This window comes from Pleurodeles waltl, chromosome 9 (assembly GCF_031143425.1).
Source record: "Pleurodeles waltl isolate 20211129_DDA chromosome 9, aPleWal1.hap1.20221129, whole genome shotgun sequence".
Taxonomy (NCBI): Eukaryota; Metazoa; Chordata; class Amphibia; order Caudata; family Salamandridae; genus Pleurodeles; species Pleurodeles waltl.
This window is the reverse complement of record NC_090448.1, coordinates 449,107,016-449,128,670: the sequence shown is the minus strand read 5'-3', so window position 1 is coordinate 449,128,670 and position 21,655 is coordinate 449,107,016.

The following is a 21,655-nucleotide window of genomic DNA, read 5'->3' as shown; positions in this document are numbered from 1 at the left end:
GTTCTCCAACCCCTCAGCCACTGAGAGTGACTTTATCCTGTTGTAGTTGGACTCTCGCTCCTAGGCAAAATTGCTGGTTTAGGAATTGCAGCATGTGTGTTTGTAGGCTACTAAGACAATCCTACAACAAGTCACAACTGTCGGCTCAGCCCTCCTGGCTCACAAGCAGTACCTCACCAAAATTCAAACAGTAAAAGGTGATTCCTGGCAGCCTTACAAATGGACTCTAGAATGTGACACCTTAGAAGTTGTGGTGGAACGGAAGTTAACCTTTCCTCATGTTAGCAATAAGTCTCAGTCACACACAGGCAAGGAAGGAGATGCAGGAAAGTTTTCAATAGGTTTATTGAAAAGACTGCAATCAACGGTAAAATGCATGAGCTGCAATGATTAGGATTATGCATAATAAAAGTAGCATGATTGCAAAGATGAGAGTTGTGAGTATGAAGACTCCCACTATTTTACAATAAACATGAACTCTAAAATCCCTAGCATAGAGAACCTAATTCCATACCTAACAAGAGCTAGATGTGATAAACCTAATCTGCCAGAACTATGTCCATGAGAAGCGCCCCCCTACACTCTTTACCTTGGAATGAGGTCTAGGTCAGACTCCGTTGGGACACGAAGGCTGATTTCTGCAGCACAGTGACATCCAGCATAGATGGCGTTGATGGCATCTGGTAGGAATCCCTCTGATAACCCCGTCTGACTGAGGTGTATTTAAACAGACTATGTAGGACTCCTGATGCAGGTATGTTCCAAAACAAAAGATAAGGAGGCATACTTGTGGCAGCAATTATGTTATCAATCCCCACCAAGTCTACATTATGTTCCTGTCACGCATAAGTGAGAAAGGGACATGGTGTACCTACCTACGTACATCACTTGATTATGACGCTAGTAGTGACGTCTTCACAGAGTGGCACTGATAACGCAAAATCAAAACATTTCTTTAACTATAATACTGGCGGCCATTTTACAAGAAATAATAAAATAAATGGGCTAAAACAGACCAAACTAAGGGTCCGATTTAATGAAAAGTGGCGCAGCGCAGTGCTGGGCCAAAATTGGCAGTGCCGCGTCACTTTAGAAATGCAGGGATGCGCCATGTTTAAGTGAATATGGTACACCCCTGCATTTCCCCCTGCGCTGGCGCTAAATTTAGCTGCCAACGTAGGCTGTCTGCATTGAGGGGTGTGATTGTTTATATGCGGGAAGGTGTCCCTTCATGCACATAAACAATCAGTAATGGCACTTTGGCACTTCTGTGTGTGCTGCAAGCGACATGTCCAAATGATCATTTATGTGCAGGATGCAGCACGCATAGAAAAAGCAAAAAACAAGGAGGAATAAAAGTATTCCTACTTGTTGCGCCCTGCTAATGCCAACCCTGGGGGTGGCGTTAGATTTTGGCGTTGCCTCAAGTTTACATCATCATCATCAATCTGAGGCAGCATCAAAATGCAATGGGTGTTACTGTGGCACGGCCACAGCAACACCCATTGCATGCCCCTTCCACGCACAGTGATGCGTGGTAAGGGACCATATTTACAGCGTGGCGTTAAGCCACAATAAGTGGCATAACGTCACCTTGTAAGTACGGCGCTGTGCTTAGCGCCACATGAGCATCACAAAAAGTGACACTCCTGTGGTGCTAGGGCCGTATAAATACGGCCCTACGTAGGTTAAAAGTCACTAGGTGATGGGGCACAGGCCTGCAAGCCAAAAGGTTAAGCTAACCTCCTGAGTCCCAATAAAACTAACAGAATCCAGTATACCCTCACCATTCCGGGAACGAGGATGACGCCATAAAGAAGATGCCATAGAAGGTGCATGAGTCCAAGCTAAAAAATGCTCTGAGCTAAAAACATTCTAAAATCTAATTAAAAACTAGATAAAAACATACAAATAGATAAAATGTCAATCATGACAAGCACAGCAGGCCAAAGTTACATTTGTTTTTAAAAGTTATTTTGGCATAAACCTTTGAATCTTTTAGTAAGGCCAATGGTCAAATCATTAAACAGTAGTCATGATCTTGAAGAATGTCTCCAACATTATCGAATGGAAGTGCATCCAGGAATGACTCTACATCATCAGATGTCAGATCGATGACAGGATTGGCAGATGGATGTATGGAGCAGATGTGTGCAGAAGCCTCAAAATCAGGATCACCCGCGAAGACAGTATCATTCTTAGTGCCTGGTGGAGCCAAATAGTTCACAAGAGATGGCTCATAGGTTGCCTCGTGAATCAGCCTCAGTCTCATGGGGCACAACTGTACATGAACCCTCAGTGGGAACATCAGCAGGTCTCTGTCCACAGGAGGCAATGGTGGAACAGCAAGACACACTGAGGGTAAACACTCGAAGAGGCACCAGGTGCAATGAAAGATAGGTTGCACGCACCACAGGACTGGTCGGAAAGACAATGACCAATCATGCTCCAATTCCTCCACCAACAGAGCACCAAAGAACTGTATCTTGCGATCACGGCATAGCCAGGCTAGTGATAGTAGCTCCATCATTCTACTTAGCTGGGAAGGCACAACCACTGTGTATTAGGAACAGCAGCAGCAGTAGCCCAGCCTATCAGTGCCAAAGTCACAGGAAAGCCACCAAACACACTTGAAAAGAGTGAATAGATGGCTGATGGAATGACCCTGAAGACAGTCTGTAAGATGTAAACAAATCCAGACCCAACAGCCGTAAAGAAATGCACAATCCAGGTAGTGCTTTAAGAGTTGAATATTCTGGAAACCAGCTCTCTAAAGTGCTTGAGGAAGTTGGTATTTAACAGGGATTGTATCTCTGCTGATGATCTTGTTATCTGGAGTGCATACGGCTCTCTGGCCGATGTAAACACCACTTGTTTTTGGAATAGTAGTACCTTAAGTCTGCTCAGCTTGTCATAATATACATTAGTAGTATCAATGTGAGACCACATTTCTGCTACTCTTATCTCTTGTGTGGGGGGAATAGAACATGTCCACAACAGGTTATAATTTGAGAGACTGAAATTGTGTAGGACATTCCTGGTCCCATACATGCAACAGCTCTGATTGTTCAGGACCACATGACTTCAATTCAAAGGTATATGAAATGCTGTCAAAGGGATGGGAGTACTCTCCAGAAAGCATGACAAGTTTGCAAACCCCGCATTGCAAAAAGCTGTGAAGTGACCCCTGCATGCAAATCATGGAATGACATTATAGCAGTCTCACATTCAATCTGCTCAGAAAGACATCTGTTTCGCTGTTCAGACATTTGAACTTGAAAGGCAATTCCTACTCTTCTTTAATAAAGCTATCTCTCAGCTGCTCATATCTGCCTACAGCAAAATGTTTCAAACATTTTGTGAAATGAAAGGTGGAAACTGTCAGATTTATAACATCATGAACAAGCCATACTGTTGAAGGACTGTCAGCTACTGTGAGAGGCAGCTTTTCTAATTTTTCAATATTGAGCATTGTGTAACTTGCTTCCTTTTTAGCCATTGTGTGTTGCTCCTTGGACAAATTAAAAGCAGCAAACAAGTCACTACTGTTAATGTGTTTCTATAAGATGCAGCCATTTTTCAGAATCTGCAATGTCCAACCGAACTGCAATGCCCGTTAAGTCAGGTGCCTTTCGTCATTGTTTCCAAGGGCCCGTTCCCTACGGCACCCGCTCCCCCCTCGCCTCTGCAGAGTAGATTGTTACAGCAGACTCGAAAGCAGGAATGTACCTGGGACAGGCACGTCCCCCCAGGGAGGTGACAGGAAATTCTGCCCGTCTGTTGCGGCAAGGTCCGCGTTGCTGACGTTTGGGCTCCAACGTCTTCTTTTCCCTCTTCCGGGGTCCGCCATCTCTCTCTCGTCTCTCCTACGGTTTCGGCAGTTTTCTCTGCGTTCTGCGAGCGGCAGAAACTCCCCTTTTGAGGATTTCAGTTCCTGGATCTCCGGGATTGAGTCGGGCTCCTGCGGGTTGCTGCACTCACCAGTGCCCCCGGTGTACTGGCAGATAGGGCTGGGGTCAGCCTCTGTAGCCGGGGAACACGTAATCCGGTTACAGTACCATCTTGAACCCAAGCATTCAGTTCTTCCTCTGTGACATTTAAAAATGATTGCCGATTGGTGAATTTGGTTGGTGTGGGGATACTGGTCACATTCATCTCCTTTATTTTTGCTAAACCTAGGCAGGATGTTTGTTGAACTGTGCCATTTAAAAATATAATTTGGACAGGAATAAGGCATGCTCTGAGCAAATCTTCCCATCCCTGAATTTGCCAATCTTGTGTTCCCCATACACTCTTAACATCAATAGTGCTCTTCCAATGTTCATAACCTTCCACAGCAAGTCGGGAAACAAAGGAATCTGAATAGATCAATTTGATACCAGCAAAATCTTTCGCATTTTGGATGATGACAATTTGAAATAATATGATTCTGCATTTGTGGTGTCATGCCCAGAAAAGTATGCAAATTTGCCTAAATAAGTTTTGGGGCTCTCCACAGGTGGAGTTGAAAAGTGTTCCCACTGAGTATAATTCAATACTGATCTGTGCCTAGTTGCTCTGTGAAGATAGTAATTTCCCCAATGGTTATAACAGAATATTTCCCCATAATTTGCTGAGTTCATATACACAAAATCACTTTCAAATACAGTTTAATCCTGCAGCTCAGAAAGCATAGAATCAACTGTTAACATCCCAATAATCAGAAACAGCACCAGGTGTAATTACATCAGTCACTGAAATTTAAAATACGTATAGAATTGGAATAACTTCAGTAGGCCTGTATATATCAAAAGGAACTTTATCTCAAACAATCCCATCTGGAATTGATACTGCTGAAATGTTCACAAGGGACAAGTATCTTCAGACCTTATGTGAGGAAAGTTAGGGCATTAAAACTTCATCCACTGGCACAACAGAGAAGTGTTCAGGAAGATAAGGACCATGTATCAGGGGAAAGAAAACAGTCACAAAACCCATCCATTACAGAAAGGCTAGCAATGTCAGAAATATTTACAGATAATACCATGGATAAACCAAATAATCACTTTTAAGCCATATGCACAGCTTACATGTCTTTGAAACAGTTTCTGTTGCAGATTTAGATGAAGTTGTATAAAAGTCATCTTGGTCGATGAAGTAACCAGAAGCAGTATATGTGAACACAGTAGCTGGTGCGTTACTGGTGGATGGATCCAATTTATGCGGATGTTCATAGTAGACAGTGCCATTTGTTTGTGTTGAATTGGAGTAGAAAACAGCCATATCTTGGACAGTTCTTGTCCGTGAAGTGGTAACAGGAATCAGCAGAAGCTCATTCTCTGCCCTCCCCATGCTTGAGGAAGCAGTTGTAGCAATTTTCTACATACTAGTACATTCAAAATTATTGTTGTTTCTTCTTTGTAGAGGTATATCCTGTTGGATAGTGAGAGGAAACCAGGGACCTCCCAAGGGACCTGTGGGCCTACTATGAAAGATGAGCCACATGATTCAATTTGATGTTGTTGAGGGAGACAAATCTGTTTCCTTTGGAACCTGCCAGCGATGGTAGAATAACAGCTCTTGTGTCTTGTATTACTAGGACTGGAACCGGTGTTCTGTAGGATGGGCCAAATTCCTTTTTCACAGCAATCTTCTCAAAAAACAGATCCTCAACTTTAAGAATCCAGCCTGTCGAAGTTGTTGGCAAACCCCTTATTCCTAAGGTGGCAACACTGGTGGATGAATTATCATTACAAAATTGCTGAAGCTCCTGTAAGACAGCGAGAAGTTCATTTATGTCAAAATGTGTGTCTGCTGCCCTCATACCAGACCCATCTAGATCTGGGACATACATAGGTATCCCAAATAGGACCTCATAAAGAGTGCCTCTTGGCAGATTATTCAGTGCTCGTTGGATCCTATATAGGTGATGAAGCCAACTGCGGCCTGAACCTCATACTCTAGCTGTTAAGGAATGGTATAGGTCATGATTCCTCCTAGCCACAATAGAATTTCCCTCAGGATGATATGGGGAAGAGTAATAGAGTTCAACACCCATTGTCCTCATGGTGTTCCTGAATGCTCTAGAGGCAAAGCAGGGTCCGAGTGGAATGCTGCAACTGCATATGTACTGATGAAGATCACCAAGTCTTTTAAACAGTTCTAGCATCAGATGACCACTGTGGCCATACCCACAGGAATCTAGAACAAGAATCAACAGTGACTAAGATGTATATGTATGCCCCATCAGTTTGTAAGGGACCACAATGGTCCAGGTACAAACATTGCAGTGGCTATTGGACATTAAGACGGACGTCTGTGGTGGGCATTTGATGTTTCAGCCCTTTATCTGCTGGCAAATGTCACAGCAAACAACATATTGCTTGGTTTGTTTGTATAGACCCAGCCACCAGAAGCGTTTCTGTAAGAGTGTTATTGTGGCAGCGACACCAGCATGAGCAGATGTGACATCCTCATGTGCTGCTTTAATGAGATCTAATCTCTGGTCCTGGTTGGGGATCACTCAATCCCCAAACCCAGAAATTGTCACAAAAGCAACATTCTGTTCACTGATATGATATGAATATTTTAGTTGGGAGAGGCTTACCTTCCGCTGAAGCTTTCACAACAGCCAGAATTTCGTTATCCAATCTCATGTGGCAACGAGTCACTGCAACCACAGAAGTCATAGCTACTGCGGATTTGGGTGCTTCATCAGCCAAAGTGTTACCAATAATGTGTAATCCTACACATTGGTGGCCCAATCTATGTACCACATGAGCATCTGGTAGTTTATCCTTAAGATCAGCCAACCTCTTCCACATAGTTCTGTGTTTTGTGGTGTTCCCCTTTGAGTCTCTGAACCTGTTCAAAGGCTATTGATTAAGATAATCATTGTAGGACTGGACACAATAGTACGAATCACACACAATCAATGTGAGCTGTTCTCAATCTGTATGTTCCAGTGCCAGGATAAGAGCTTTAAGCTCAGCCAACTGTGCTGTGCAGTCCCCTAGGGTCTGCGTGTAGGTATTCTGTGGGTGGTATACACCATCTGTCATCACTCCGCTCACGGCTGCACAAGTGGCTGAGTATTGATATTTTGGACCTACAGCTGGTTCTGCGGAACCATCAGTGTAAATGACAGTTTGATTTCTGCAAAGTGGCAAGATGTTAAAAAGGTGCGTGGTACTCCTGTTCCCTTTGGAGACATTCGTGTGTTTGAAGTTTTGGGTCAAAGATGTAATCGACATCAATGTAAGTCAAGGAGGTTGCCCATTGTATCCAACGTGGATGTAATGCTTTGGCATTAGGAACTCTTGCTTTGGTGACAGCCTCTAAGGCTGGCACCGTGGTAACAACAATAATGTGTTTCCCTTGGGCAAGTGGCCTCTCCTTGATGACATCCATCTGTACAGCAGTTTTCTGTTACTGCAAAGCATTGTTCTGCATTTGAATATAAATGTGACTTATATGCTATGGGTACCATGTTGCCCTTATTAAAAGTGACATAGGTGAATCCAATAGCACCAGCAATTATTCGTATGGCCAAATTTGTTTTCTTGTCAGATGTGTGTAATGTATGGCTTCTAGCATGTCTTGCTGTAATCCTCTGAGGATGCGTGGGTGTTCAACTGTCCAATGTCTGCTTGAGAAATCTGGGCAAAATAAATCATGTGTTGTGAATATCTTTAATATAAGTTCTGCCAAAGTTCAGGAAACCAAGTAAAGACTGTAGTTTCTTGATAGTGTTTGGAGGTTGGAGTTGAGCACATTTTTCTAAAAAGTGTGGGGCCATTCTATTGCCCTCATTTGATAGCTCCTATTCCAGGAACAATACACTGAGAAAGGCAATGTTAGTTTCCCTTAAATTAAATTTATAGCCAACTACTGCGAATCCTGAAACAATCCGATCGACCATGGCAAGATGAATGTTGAGGTTGTCATCTGCGAGATAGATGTCATCCACATAGGACAACTCCACAGGATCAATGGCATACAATATTGATGTTACAGGGGCTGAGAACAACCCTAGGCTGTTCATATAGCCCTGGGGCAAACAACAAAAGTATTTTTGTGAGCCAAATGAGAATGCATGCAGGGCCTGACTTTCATGTGCTAAATTTTGGCACAAAAAAACATTGGAAATATTCAAGGTTGTTTTTTATTTTTTATGCACTACGTTATTAATTAGTGCAGTGCTGTGTGCATTTTGTATTGCATATGTGCGTATACAGTTGTTTAAGTATGTGTTCTCTAAGACTATCCTATCTGAATGGTCTGGTTTTGCAATGGGGAATAATGAGCTATTCATTGCAGAGACACAGGGCTCTGGTACTCCCTGGTACTCAAGCTGAGTCAGGATCTCTCTTACTCAATCTTTAGCCTCCTGTTTAACAGGATATGAGGCTGAGGCTGGGGTGTAGACCTGATAGGTACTACATGGTAGGGGGAATCTTTATTTCACCCTACATGGTTGCGGTATAGTGCAGTCACAGCATCAGCTTTTATTACCGCTTCCGGAACACAATCAGAGAAAGAAGGCAAAATGTAATCTTCCCCACGTGGGAGCTTATGGACTTGTTTGTGTAGCCAATCTCTTTCTGCATATAGGATATCACAATTAAGTTCACCCCAAATAATTACACTAATGGTGTGGTGCATGTCTCTTTAATCTGGATACTTAAATAATAAACCCTGTTGGATGGGAGAGTGCACCCGTCCGCAGTCTCGACTGCAAGAAAGTCATTAGTTGCTGTCACATGCAGATGATCTTTCAAACTCTAGTGACATATCGTGACTTCTGCCACACTGTCCAGTAGGGTAACTGTACATGTCTTGTTCTTCAGCAATGTTCTCAAGTTTTCTGGCATGTTTAATTGAAATTGCTGCCACCCTTTGCTCTGACAGGCCCACTCCTTCACCACATCTCTTCAGTGTGTCCTGAAAGGAACTAGAGGGACATGAATCAGTATATCTGCGAGGAGCCTTGATATTTTCTCTGTTTCTGAGATTATGGGGGTCATTACAACTTTGGCGGGTGGCTACTGCCGCCCGCCAAGCTGTAACCGCCGGGCGGCCGCCAATGCGGCCGCACTCCTGCGGTACCCATTTGGACATCCCTGCTGGGCCAGCGGGCAGAAACCCAGTTTCCGCCCGCCGGCCCAGCGGGGATGTGGGCCGCAACATGGGAGCCAGCTGTCAGGGGGCCCCTGCACTGCCCATGCCAATGGCATGGGCAGTGCGGGGGCCTCCAGGGGCCCTATGACTCCCCGTACCGCCAGCCTTTTCCTGGCGGTTCATACCGCCAGAAAAAGGCTGGCGGTCGGGGACTCGAAATCCCCTGGGCAGCGCTGCCCAGGCAGATTATCACCGCCGGGGCAAAAGTGGCGGAATACCGCCTCTTCCAGCAGGTCAGTTTTTTGTGCTATCCAGACTGAAATCTTTTCATGTTCTGCGGGTGCTTTGCTCATGATCGAATGTATTGTTTGTGGGTTAATCCCAGTTGCAGCCAATTGGTGACCAGCTGGTGCAGCCCGTGCTGGGGCGGTGTTTAAAGTCCGCAGAGCAAATTGTACTAATCATCTGTAAAGTTGTGCTAGCTCATTATAGAGTGCGTGTACATCAGCTACTTCCATAGCCTGTATGCCAGGATGTGGTGTGAATGTGGCAAACATTGGCCACGTTGGTCCATAATTACTTGAAGGACCTAATCCCACAGGTTGTATTACATGTGGTAGGGCACCATTAAACCAATTTTGACATTCTTGATAGGAAATGGACATCTCTGGATACTGATATGCTCAGTACAACTGAGGTACGCTCGCAATTTGGTGTGTAAGAAATGTGTATGTTGTAGTGTCTCCCTCAGGAAAGGTAACCCAGGAATAGACTGTTTCTGTTTGGTAAGCTTCATGAGTTTCCACAATGAATGTGACATCGCAATTGTGAGCAGGAGGAGGGGCCAGCCGCCACACGTCAGGGCAAGGAGCCCTTTAAAAACATTGTCGCGCTCCCGCTGCCGCGGGTAGCGCAATTGTGAGCAGGAGGAGGGGCCAGCCGCCACACGTCAGGGCAAGGAGCCCTTTAAAAACATTGTCGCGCTCCCGCTGCCGCGGGTAGCGCAATTGTGAGCAGGAGGAGGGGCCAGCCGCCACACGTCAGGGCAAGGAGCCCTTTAAAAACATTGTCGCGCTCCCGCTGTGCGGGACGCGCGCGGGCGGCGCCCGGGCGAAGCCCGGGCCAAGGGCGGGCCCGTCCTTGCCCGTCATTGCCAGGAAGAGCCAGGGCAGGGCCACCCCCCTAATAATTTGAACGAGGTAGGCTCAAATGTGATGCCCCTTAAAAGCAGTGCGCCTGGGTCTATTTAAGTACAAACAATCTTACCCATATCGCACTACCTCCCAATTAGGGCCTATCGGCTTCTGGAATTTATTACCCAAGGTATTCATAACTCCCCCTTCGCGCACTAGTTATAAACGTCTTTGAGGCAAATAGCTTACCAAGATGGGGAAAAGGAAAGCTACCAGTAATCCTACTGAGCAGGGAAGGGCAAAAAGAGCACCTCGACACGCGGCCGAAAATTGTACGCTCACCCAAATTGACGATCTTATAGAGGAAGTGGAGAGTTTGCTAGCCACGAAACCCTCAAAATCTCGTAGGAAAGATGCTTCTTCCTCCTCTAATGTCATAAAATCTTTCTTCGCTCCTGTACACAGAGATTCGCAGATATCTATACCCCAAGGCACCAGCACAGAACTTAGGAAGTTAGAAATTTTAAAGAATCCAACAGAGAGCCCTAACTTAAATTTGCCTAACCAGCAAGATGGTGTATCCCCCCTGCCAAACTGCAACAACCGTTTCTTACCCCTTGTCCTACCATCGCCAGCTGAATTAGAGAGAACCATCTCAAGGGAAATTGAGAAACCAGTCCCAGTCATAGCCACTCAAGATGAACATCTAGCTGTCTTCCAGCTAGTACAGATAAGAGATGAAATTTTAAGCCTTAGAGAGTATCTAACATCTTTTACTCATATGATATATGAGAAGCTGGACGGCATATCTGCAGTAATTGGGGATATAAGGAAGATACCACAAAAATTAGACCTTAATTCCTTACCAAAGTCAGTTGAAATACCGGAAACACCCATCCCACAGAGGCGTAGGCGTCAAAGGGTCGAAATGGTAACACAGACTACTCAGGAGGGCAATAGCGCACCTCCTGCAGCGTGTGTTCGTAATAACTACAATCCACCCTTGGACACAGGGAATAATTGGAAGGTGCACAGAGAAAGACACCTAGATACAAGCTCCAAATGCCCCTTGGGAAATAACCTCCAATGCCAGACTAGACATAACGTCTATGATATTTACATAACAAACGTCCCGAAGCTAAGTAAAGATCAATTTGAGCAAGGGGATTCCCTTAAAAATAAAGTTATACATTGGATAAGAAGGACAAAGAAGTGTAGATCCATTATAAGGGACGATATAGTCATTGCACAGAGACTTATAAAAATAGGTTTAACATCAGATCTCATAGGGATAAAATTGACCAGTCAGAATCTAGTTAAGGGCCTTTTGGCACTTGAGGAAAGAATGAGACCGGGCACCTCCTCCCAAATGACACTTGTTCACAAACTTCCGCAATCATTGACAAACCGGTCTCCACAAGAGATAAATAGTACTATCATGGCCCAATATTCTTGCTCGCAGAGAAGGGATCGAAAGCAAACCCATACTTCAGACATAGATTGACGCGAGGTCTCTGCCGTTGAAGTTCCTGCCGTTGAAGTTGGAAGCAATGGCATACCCAATCCCGACTCTTATACTACAAAAAATGACTTACCTAATATCCTGGGAGCAGAGCCTAAAACTTATTGTAGTGGCTCGCCAAAGGGAAAGTCCCAGCAAGAAATATTTTGTACATATGAGACTAGGGAAAATCTACCAGAAAATGGGCATGACCATGACCCACCGATTAAGATTCTATCCTGGAATGTGGCAGGCCTGACTCAGAAAATAGCTAATCCTGACTGGTGCAGACTTATAGATCAACACCACATCATTTTATTACAGGAGACCTGGGCGCCATCTGTAGTAAATAGAGAAGGCTATTGGACCTTCCAGAAGGCTGCATTACCATCACCATCAGGTAGGGCTTCAGGCGGCCTGATAATTTGGTTAAAACACGACTTGTTCCCAAAAGTTAAAGAGATAGTATCCCCTTTGAGGGATTTATTAGCCGTTGCAGTTGAAATTAGTACTGTTAAAGGTCTTGTTAACATAATAATTGTAAATTTATATATTAGACCTGGCACCCAAAGGACCCAGACCATCCAGATGAGTTCAATAGTAGAATTTCTTAACTGCTTACCTATTGGGCGGGGTATAATGGTTGCGGGCGACTTCAATATGCAATTGAACCGCGGAGATGGCAATCAGCAAGAGGGATCCCAGTTCACAGACTCATGGGATAGATCAGGGCCGGTGCAAATTACATCTAAGAAAGAAGGAGGAGCCTTAGACCTACTGGAAGACCTAATAAAAATAAAGGGATTAAGAATAGTAAATGGGAATACCAGATCAGACAATCCGGCGTCACCTACATATAGGAGAGGTGTATATACTAGCCACCTGGACTATGTCTTAGTAAATGACGCCCTCTGGAAATCCCTAACTGACATGATAGTTCTCCCGCGCATTGATAGTGACCATCTAGCCTTAAGTACCTCCTTTTCCACTATCTTATTTAGTTCCAAGACACTATCAACGTGGACTTCAAATAGTGCCCTCATTAGGACCAATGACCGTAAAAATGTGAAATGGGATCGGGTTGAAAGTGATGTAAATTCCCAGCTAGCGATCTATAGAACAGTTGCAACAACACTTTCCCCCCTGAAACATACAAATATCAAATTGGTTGATTTGGTCTATCTTCATAATATCTTGGCCATCCGACTAAAACCACACTTTCAGACGGTAAGGAGGCGGACAGAGACTGTGATTAAAACCTCTAGGTGGTTCTCCAACTCCTGCCGTCAAGCTAAGATACACTTACTGGGAGCACTTAAGGAAGGGAATTTAAGAGAGATAAGGAAGAGCAGGACTGTATACAAAGATGTACTTAAAAATGCAAAAAAAGAATGGGCGAATAGGAATTGTAACAAGATGGTTGTGGCGCTCCAGGAGAAAGATCTTAACCTATTCTGGAAATTAGTGTCAGATAAGAGTAGCCCTCAAGAAATGGAAAGTTACCCTGTCATCCAGCCAGAAATTTGGATGACGCACTTTTCAAATATATACAGAAAACCACATACCAATAGCACTATTACACCCCTACTAAAACCTAATGATCCTGTTGGCAATACCCTAACGTGGGGGAGTACAACACCACCCAAATTTGACCTGGACTTATTCTCCATAAAAGAAACAACAGAGGCTCTCCAATCCACACGCAAGGGAAAGGCCCCTGGTCTTGATGGTATCCCAGGAGATTTATATCTTTCTCGTCTGACAACGTGGTCATTGTATCTAAACGCACTTAGTAACGAAATACTGAGGGGGGGAGGACTCCCTACTACATGGCAAGGAGCAGTTATAGTCCCTATTTATAAGAAAGGGCCAAGGGAACAACCTAACAACTATAGACCTATCAGTCTTATTGATGTTAGCCAAAAAATCTTCGCTAAGCAAGTGCTGAACAGATTACAGACATGGATAGATGATGCCCAAATTCTCTCAGAATCCCAGGGAGGCTTCAGAAGAGGAGTGAGTACAATAGACCAGGTATTTAGGTTTAACCTCCTCTGCTGGAAATACCTGTCATTCAACAAAAGTCAACTGTATGTAGCTTTTATCGACTTAAAAGCTGCTTTTGACATGGTACCTCGGGATACATTATGGGAAGTTATGGAGAGTTATCAACCCAATAGCGAACTACTAAGACTGATTAGATATCTCCATGAAGGGACTTACGCTCATGTACGTTGGTCAGATAGTGGCGACCTAACGGAAGCCATACCCGTCAATAGAGGGGTTAGGCAGGGCTGCATCTTGGCACCAACACTATTTAACCTCTACATAAACGGTGCTGTGGACCAATTGCTACACTGTAATCATGATGCCCCTAGATTAGCTGGAACCCCAGTCCCTATTTTAATGTTCGCCGATGACACCTTACTAATTTCAAGAACACCTATGGGCTTGCAAAATGAATTGGACACTTTTTATAATTTTTGCTCTAACAGAGGACTTGAAATTAATTCAACAAAATCTAAGTTTATGGCCTATAACCCACACAAACTATTTAGGGGGAAAATGATGATAGCAGGCCAACCAGTGGAGAGAGTCAGACAATTTGATTATTTGGGGATTAGGTTAAGTGACGACCAACGTTGGTCGGCACAGATTAAGAAGAGTCTGACAACACTTAGGCAAAGGTCTATAGTGATAGCTAAGAAAATAGCTAATACTTGTGAAGGGGAGATAACACCTGCCATCACCGTTTACAAATCAGTGGCAGTAGCGGCCTCAATTTATGGTGCCGAGCTTTGGGGTCATACCAACTCTAGGTGTCTGACCACTGTAGAAAACCGGTTTATTCGAAATTTCCTAAAGTTGCCGATGAGCACCCCTCTCACTCCACTAAGATTTGATTTAGCCCTAAATGAAATACACAATGAAATTGCATTAAGACCCCTAATGTATTGGACTAATCTTTGGTCCTCAGAGGACCGGTCCATTCTCCATAAAGCACTAGATGAATTTCTTGCAAATGACAGCGTATTAAAGATCCCTTGGTTCAGATACATCAGAGATATGTGTAAATTCCTTAAAATGGAGGAGGTGTGGAGTGCTCCCCACAATTTGGCAAAGGGAACAAAGGAACGTGTAAAAAGGTGTTACTGGGAGAGCATTCTGACCCAAATTTGGTTAAAAAATCATGGTAGTCTGACTTTGCAGTTCTTAGACCATAAATGTAGTCCCAAGTTCGAGGCCTATATGGATAATGTAAATCCTCCATATACCAAAACACTATTTATTAAATTTAGACTAGGGACTCTTCCGCTTAAGTCATTTACAGCGCAATGGAGACCGGAGGACTGCAATTCAATATACTGCCATCATTGTCAAAAGACAAAAGAGTCACTCGCGCACTTTATGTTTTTCTGCCCTAGATATTTGGTACCTAGGAAAAAGTGGATTGCTCCACTATGTAGGGCTATTGGGATAAGGGAATGGAATACGGCATTACGACTCCTAACAACTGATACAAATGATAAAATAGTTTTTTCTGTGGTGGGATATCTGCGAAGTGCATGGTTACTAAGAACAAAAGAACTATTATAAATGTGTAATTTTAATACATTGGTTCTAGACCATATTCACTTAATACATTAGTTTTTAACCGGATGAACCTAAAACCTAAACGGTCTGGATTTTAGTTTAAAGAATAATGACGATTTGTATGTTTTATAAATATATGACCTCACTATTTATTTAGGGTTCTTAAAAAAAAAAAAAAAAAAAAATTCTTCTTTTATCTCGGATAACAGAGACAAATGTTAAAATTAGTCACTCAGCGGCAAGGTTCTTGTAAAATACACAGGTGACACGAACTAGAATTCTGATAATCATGTGCTTCTAATGTCCTGATTTTAGATTATATTTAATTAGTTTGATAAAATTTTAATTAATTGAAGTTAAATTTTAACAACCTAATACTTTTATATGTCTTTGAGATTTTGTAAAAACAGAAAATGTTTAAAAATAACGTTGTCTATACATTCTTAAAATTTTTAAAGTGCTATGCTTCTTAATCATGTTATGTCTTGTATTGTTTACTTTTATGGCTTATAGCCGAAATAAAGTTATATATGATGATGATGATGAATGTGACATCCCTGACATTTTCTGAAATGTATATGGCGTTAACCATATTGAACAATGGAAACAGAGATGGAACACCAAATGTGGAGAAAGTCCTTTCACGAGTTCAAGATTGAACAACCTACAACCTAGTTAGGTACTCCCTGTTCAGCTAAGGAGGATTATCCCCAAGACCATGGGTGTCTACGTATAATAGGGTACCTGTTGTGTGTGAGACAAAGATACTCAGTATATCCGTAAATATGTGCCAAAACACCATCACTGGTGGCGCCATGTCGTAGTTGAACTCTTGCTCCTAGGTGAGACTGCTGGTTTAGGGGTGACAGCATTTTAGTTTGTAGGTGACTAAGCCAATCCTACAAGAAGTTGCAACTGCTGGCCCAACCATCCTGGCTCACAAGCAGGACCTCACAGAAACTCAAAGAGTAAAAGGTCATTTCTGTCAGCCTTACGCATGGACTCTAGAATGCAACATCTTAGGGGAGTTGTGGTGGAACAGAAGTTACCCTTTTCTCATGTTAGCAATAAGTCTTAAGCACACATAGGCAATGAAGGAGATGCAGGAAGGTTTTCAATAGTTTTATTAAAAAGACTGCGATATACGGTAAAATGCAATGCTTAGGATAACGCATAATAAAAGACGCGTGATTGTAAAGATGAGAGTTGTGAATATGAAAGCCCCCACCATCTTGTAATAAACACGAAATGTAAAAACCCTAGCATAGAGAACCTATCCATAATCTAACAAGAGCTAGGTGTGATAAACCTAATCTGCCAATAGTATGTCCTTGAGAAGCTCCCCAACCATCTATACCTTGGAATGAGGTCTAGGTCAGACTCTGTGGGGACACAAAGGCTGATTTCTGCAGCAAGGTGATGTGCAGCATAAAAGACATTGATGGCATCTGGTAGGAATCCCTCTGATAACTCTGTCTGTGTGAGGTGTATTTATACTGACCATGTAGGACCCCTAACTCAGGTATGTTCCAAAACAATAGATAAGGAGGCATACCTGTGGCAGCAATTATGTAAACAATTCCTGACAAATGTACATTATGTTCCTGTTACCCATAAATGAGAAGGAGGTTGAAGGTCAGAGTCAGCAGGGCTGCTTCTCGGTCACAATGCACCGCATTCCAGGATAATCCCAACAGAAGTGTTCTTCTGCAGAATGTAGCACAGAGACAGGGGTGGTTCGTCCATAGGGATGTGGGGGAATTGACCCCCTGACTTCCCCACTACATCACAGCAGACCATTGGGGTTATCTAAAGCTGTGTCATCTGAAAAGTGCATGTCGGATTGGCGAGTGCTTTCACTATGGCCAGCATGACATGCTCAGTTCAGGCTTCTGCAATTAATAGCTGCTGAGAAGCAGAGGCACAGCGCCATGTGCTCAGATGGAGCACTGTGTTTGCCTGCTTCAGCCAATCCTAGCACTGCTCTCATGCTGTTTAGCATTGTAAAGAGCAAAAGAGCAGTTCTTGGATTGCCTCCAGTGCTACTGGTTTGCAAGCAGTGCGAAACAGGGGCAACTTTGAGTTTATTTGCAGCCAAAGGTGTGATGGAGAAGATCATCAAATAAGGTGAACTTATTTTTCAAGGTTTTAGTGTAATTGTTGATGTACCCCACCACTTTTAAAATGTTCAGCTGTCACTGCACAGAGGCAGTTTTTATAATGAAAGCCCTGTTCATATTGCAAAGGCAGCTTGGGTGTAGCCTGCATATCCTGATGAGCCATCTGTGCTGGGAGGGAGGGGAGGAGTGGTCACTTACACCTGAAAGGGCTGTGCCTTCCCTCACATACTGTAGTCTCCAATGCCCTGGTGGGTGTCTGGGGCCTGGCCTGGGCAAGGCAGGCTCTTATAAACAAGAGAGACTTTCCTTTGAAGTTTGCCAACTTCCAAGGCAGAAAGGAATATAAGTAGTGGACCCAAAACCCCTGAAAATAGGTCAGTTCTGGAATCAAGATGAGAAGTGCTGCCCCAGCCTGTGACTGTGGTTTGTTGGGCTATCCTGAAGTTGCTGCTTCTGTATGTGAAAGGGGACAAAGACTGTACTTTGTTGTGCATTCCTACTTGAGAAGAATCTCCAAGGGCTTGAACTGAGATTGTCTCCTGTTGTTGAAGTCTCAGGGCACTCAAAACCTTCCCCTGCCAGCACCTGGACTCTCTGCTGAGACTTCTGCCCTGCCAAGTGTTGCCCTTTACAGTCCCTGGACCCTTGAAAGGTGAAATTGGCAGACAAGAATGGAAAACCAGCACACAGAACATCATGCGGGAAAATTTTTGAGGCACCCTTTGCAACACGGCTGATAAATGACATGCTGCTCGCTTCGCAGCTGAAACCAATGCTCCATCTGCATCGCGGCTGGAGATCGATGCAACGCAGCTGCAGAAACGATATGCAACACCCGCTTACAGAGGCTGATAAGGATGCAAACCTATACAGCATGGTTTTCTAACACCATGCGACCTGATTTTCCATGTATCGTCCCTGGGCGTCCAAGTCAACCCGATCTGCGCAGATCAGAGGTGCCCAATCTGGAAATCGACGCATCTCTCTCATTCGAGGGAGAAAAATGACGCATTGCAGACCCGACCGGAGAAGAAAACGACGCATGGCCTCACTTGTGAGTAAGGAATCGATGTATCACTACCGTTTTCCGATGCACGCTCGCTTGTGCCCAGAATTTTATTTCTGACACTAACCAGTTACTTTTAGTAACAGCAGCGTTCTCACTATTTTCTAGCATTAAGACTCTTATTCTTTGGAAAATTCATATCTTGACTTGTATATGTTGGATTTTTGTCATTTTGGTCTTGTTTTGTATGGATAAATATTACCTATTTTTTTATACCTGTGTTGTGTCATTTTGTAGTAGTTCACTGTATTACTGTGTGTGTTGGTACAAATACTTACACATTGCTTCTGAAGTTAAGTCTACCTGCTCGTGCCAAGCTACCAAGGGGTTGAGCGGGGGTTAACTGAGTGTCATTCTTCTTTACCCTGATTAGAGTGAAGGTCCTTGTTTGGACAGGGGGTAACCTGACTGCCAACCAAAGACCCCATTTCTAACAGTAATTTGCAATGACTGCCTACATTAAAACAACATTTATATATATCAACTTGTCTGCTGCTTGAGTGCTTACCCAGAAGTAGCATGTTGTCAAAATCTCCCGCTGCCAGCCACCCGGCAAGAGGTGATCTGCATACACATCAGTAGACCAGCTTCTGGTATCACACACGCACCCTGGTTTTTGAGTGCGAGCGGAGTCTTTTGCTGAAGATGTGTACATTATGACCTGGTGGCTGAAGTGCCACATGAGTGTAATCAATGGCACCTACCACATGTGGGAAGTGGGAAAAGAGGTAGCAATCCCTAGCAATCCTTTGCCCTCCTGACAGTGTATGTGGCATATGTATGTAGAGAGGCACTCTCCTATTTATGCAGCCAGGTCAGAAAGAAATTGAGAGCTGCTAGGATCTTGGCCTAGACTGGGATGGCTTGGGCACAGCATGTCTCGGAGTCAAGATCCTGCTCCCACTCACAGATCATCTCCAAAATCACATCAATGGAAAAACAGAACCTTGAACTCACATCTTGACTGAACATCCCAAAGAGGTTTATCCTTTTTCTGAAGATCCTTGCTGCTTTCCTTCTCCTACTCCTTCTCATCAGATCATTGTGTCACATCACAAGGGTCAAACCAACAAAGACATTCAGCCATTTGTGTGTGGCAACTCAGATTTTATGTATGCAACCAGGCTGTGATTGGTTGTCGGGATAATGACTTCCAGGTGGAGCTAGGTGGGGTGACGGTAAGCATTGATATAGGTGTATGTGTAGTGTTTGGGAAAAAACTTGGAAATCTGAGGTTTGATGAGAGGTTTTGGCTTGAATATAACTTTCACATTTGAACTGATTGTGGAAGATATTACCTGACACATAATTGTTAAATGTGCAACTGTATAAGACATGTTCTAACAAATATACTTGTGATGTTCTTGCTGCCACTTGAAGAGTCATATGAATAGTTTTATGGTATTGTTTCTTACATGATATATCTACACTGTTGTAGAGGTATCTGTTTTTGCCATCACATTTACCCCTCCAATACACTACCTACACATACACACATGTAACAGACTAGTACCTACTTTCAGATGTTGTCTATTTTAATTGAGACATTTTGTACTTTTGTACTATGTTGGTTGTTCAATCTGTTGCTGTAGATCATATGATTTGTGGATCTAAGCGTATGTGTTGTGGCATACACTAATGATTGCCCCATTATTTCACCTATTCATCCTCCCAGAGTGCAGAGTTTCCACCCAGAGTGTGAATATCCCGCACATGGTGGGAGATTCTGCCCTGAGTGCTGAACTTCTGCCACAAGTGTGAAACCTCTGCAGACGTAAAGACAATACTTGTAAGTCCCGTTGTGAATACAAAATTAATTTTGTTACACGCCAGAGGAGAAACTAGCTTTGTAAATTATGTTTCTAAATGCTTCCTCAATGTATATATGCCCCGGCTTGAGTCATTTGAGTGACTTTCCTTGCCATTTATCATGATAGAAATTGATCTTTCCATTATTTGTCAGCATTCACATATAGTGTAATGGCTATTGGACTAAGCAGTTCTGGGATTCTAAAACAATTTCTTGTGGGTGTATTTTATGGGAATTTTATGGGTCCTGTAGGACTAAGTAAAATACAACGGATAAGAAATTGACTTTGGAAGCTAATGCTGTATTGTCTGCATGGTCACTGACATTGTGACACTTCAATACTCGAAATATGTCCAGAAAGTTTGAAAAAGACAGCAAGTGTTTCATCTTTGCACACTTAACATTTGGCATCTAAAGGGTGATCACGTGTGCCTCCATGAAGAAACACAGAAAGGTTTATTCAGTGATTTCTTCCACATCTCTGCGATACGTAAGGATCAAAATTGGGTTTCCATCAAAATGAGTATGGCATTTACATTTGGTCGCCTCACTTCTGCAGCCTTCGACCTCCATCATTACTGAGCAACCATGGTTGGCACTGAATTTCGAGTTTTGTGTCCTGTCCATAAATTTAAAGTGTTTTAATACTATTTAATGTAGAAACACTACATAAAAGCAGTAACTAGAGCAAGAAACGAAGTACCAGAATAACACAGTCAAACATTAAACTGTGTCCATAATTCTAGAATAAACATTGCAAGGATAATTGTGCTCCTATCAAAACCTAAATATTTATTTACCATAACCTAGCTCTTTGAATAGTTCACTTCCATTACTTTCAAAGTAAAACACTATTTTTTATATACTATCAAAACTCATATAGATGTACAAAGCTAACTAGCTATGCATGAATCAACGACCCTAGAATCTATAATGACTTAGGCAGACATCTAAATACCTCAATTCCAAAGTACCAAGGGCCTGATTTATGAAAAGTTAGTGCAGCCTTTGCGTCATTTTTTGACGCAAAAGCGGCACAAACTTACAAAATATAAAAATATATGCCCATATTTATACGTTTTTAGCGCCACATTTGCGCCACTTTTTGACTCACAAGCGGCACAAACTTATAAAATACAGTTGTATTTTGTAAGTTTGTGCCGCTTTTGCGTGAACAAATGATGCACAGTGCGGTTCTAAAAAAGTATAAATATGGGCAATAATTACATTTTGTAAGTTTATGCAGCTTTTGCGTAAAAAAATTACTTAAAGGCGGCGCTAACTTTTCATAAATCATGCCCCAAATGCTCTCCTGTTCTCCAGTTTTTTCTT